This window comes from Wolffia australiana, chromosome 19, assembly GCF_029677425.1.
Source record: "Wolffia australiana isolate 7733 chromosome 19, ASM2967742v1".
NCBI classification, from domain to species: domain Eukaryota; kingdom Viridiplantae; phylum Streptophyta; class Magnoliopsida; order Alismatales; family Araceae; genus Wolffia; species Wolffia australiana.
The window spans coordinates 8,917,501-8,920,000 of record NC_135853.1 but is presented as its reverse complement, the minus strand read 5'-3'; the positions used below and the strand labels follow the sequence as shown (position 1 = coordinate 8,920,000).

Sequence of the window (2,500 nt, the reverse complement as noted above, 5' to 3'; positions counted from 1 at the left end):
GACTAAGAGGCGCACGCCCGTGATTCTGGTATCTCCTTTTCTCCACTCCGCATCCATTTGTAGTGGGAAAATACGTCACGGCAGAACCGGGACGCTCGGCGGGTGGGAGAACAAGCGTCTCTTCCATAGTGCCCTCCAAGAAACACATGTATTTGGGGGGGGGGGGGGGGACATTCCGCTCCTTCAAGCAAAACAAGGCACATCTGCATCGCGAGTCGGACGTGCTTAAATAACGAACCCTAAGATGAGGGTTACTTTGGTCTTGGGAGAGGACGACGGGGAGCAAAGCAGGAAAGAAGATTTGGAGTCCCTTATTTCCAGATGTCATGACGTGTGAGTTTCGGTCCCATTACGTTGACTTGAAAGGTAGGAAACATGAACTGCTGCGCACGCGCTGCGGAGCCGTAATGTAGGTGACAGGGGAAGGCCAGCAAGAGGCTTACAAAAGGGCCGTGCACGTTCTTAAAGACCCATCCCCCGTCCGCCGGATAGGAGTAAGGAATTAAACGACGGCAAGGCGGGCAGTGATATGCCCAGCGCCCATGAGCGGGAGGGTACATTTTCCCACGTGCCCGTGAACCGATGTAATAAGATGAGACACAGCGAGACGTCGCACGCGTCTATAACACGATGCGCGTCGAAGACACGGTACGCGTCTAAAACACGATAGCAAGAATTCCTTTGGGAGGAGTTGGTGCAGGCGCAGAGCTCCCCTGCCCGGTGGGGGCCGGGGAGTCCAGAATTCACCCAGCCCTCTAGAAACAGAAGAGATCCCGCCGGAGGGCAGTGGGTACGAGTAAAGAAACGGCCCGACTAACAAAAAAAAGAGATTCTGAATCGTCCTCCATTTATTGGATCGCGATGGCGTTGAGAACAGGAAAAAATAACGAATGCAGCACCGCAGGGCGCTTCTTTAGATCTGCTGTTCACAGGCTGTTGACGACGGAGCACTTGACCCTGATCTCGCCTTGGTTGCCGGTGAGGACGTCGATGGCGCCCATGCGCACCATGGCGTCGGCGCATTTCTTGGCCCAGAGGTTGGGCTTCTGGGCGAAGGAGTTCACCAGGTTTGCCGTAGGGAGCTGGTCCAGAGGGTCTGGTCGAGATGAGCACCCCTTCCCGCCTTGAGGTTCCTGTAGTACTGCACGCCCAGGAGGTTGGGCGTGGCCACGCCCAGCGGCACTGCGGTGGGGTCCCGCCCGAGGCGGGCAGCGCCTCTTGAGGTACTCGGCAGGCCGGGCGCCCATGGAGGGATCCTGCGGGTGGGTGGCGTTGAAGGCGTAGAGCCTGCGAGAGAAGGTGGGGCAGTGGGCGATGCCCAGGGAGTGGGCTCCGGAGAGCACCACCATGTCTTCCAGCGACATTCCCTTCTTTCGAAAGTCCTCGCCGAGGACCGCGGCGCCTGCGAATGGGGATGGGAGCACATCGGCCTCAGCCTTGAGTGAGATCCTGCCGTCGCGCCGTCCGGCGGGGACCTTGTAGCGGATGCCGCCGGTGAACTCGGAAGCGTCGCGCGCGGCGAAGGCGAGGACGTCGGCGCAGGACACAGTTTGGGGGCACTGAGACTCCAGCAGGGCCTTGGCTTCGTTGATGGCTTCGAATCCCCGGAGGCTGTTCAGGTTCGCGATGTTCATCTGCTCGGATTCACTGCCCTCGAGAAGGACGGAGGCGTCGCATCCCTGTGCACAGGAGAACAAACGATGAGCACCGGAGGATAAGGGGCCTGCCGGAGAGAGAAATACAAGCCTACTCCTTGTACGTGAGGGAGGCGAGTTCTATTCTGCCAGGCAAGGACACTTACCCTGACGAAGCAGTCGTGGAAGTGCAGCCTTATGAGACCCGCCCCGATGCCCGGGTTGGCGGCCACAGCCGGCCCGACAACGTTCCTCACGATGCGCTCCGCCTGCGGGCAGCTCCTCCGGTAGAAGCCCGCCTTGAGGGGGTGCGTGGCGGCGACCAGAGACAAAGAATGAACAGCCAGTACGAAAGCGACGAACAAAACGCCTGGCGTGGTTCGCGACATTTCTAAAGCCAGGTTCTTGCCCGGAACTCTTTTGATAGGCTGCTATCTGAAAGGAGTTCCAACCTAAGAGATGCTATTGCGATATTGGATTGGCCACTCTGGACCTTTTTATAGATCGGTAAGCGTTCTTCGTCCGGGGCTTGCAAGGTTGACGGCGTCTACTGTGAGCCGCGTTTCGTCCGTTGCTTTACGTCTGTTGACCCGTAATCATACCAACCGTGGAGTCGTCCGTGGGTCGCATACGCAGAAGGTCTTGGCGTTGAGGCTGAAGAGCAGCGAGGTCAACACGCGCAATCGGCGATGGGCGCTGGATCACGTCTCTGTGCGATGCGGGGGCGCCCGCGTGAGTGGGTTGGTGTATATCGGGATGCATCTTCCTCGCTCCGTCTCCCAGTCGTTGGCTGTCTGTCCTTGGCTCGCTCTCTGTAGCTGTCTTTCTCCTTCGCCGTCATTAGCGCTCTCTCTTTCGCTCCGTCC

General features: G+C 58.8%; 1 pseudogene across 1 annotated transcript; it reads right to left on the bottom strand.

Moving 5' to 3' along the window:
• Positions 1–814: 814 nt before the first annotated feature.
• LOC144715689 (peroxidase 5-like) lies at positions 815–2,120 on the bottom strand (annotated as a pseudogene). The gene is made up of 2 exons (XR_013584693.1): positions 1,802–2,120; positions 815–1,679 (listed from the first exon to the last, which is right to left on the bottom strand). The product of XR_013584693.1 is annotated as a peroxidase 5-like (transcript).
• Positions 2,121–2,500: the final 380 nt, after the last annotated feature.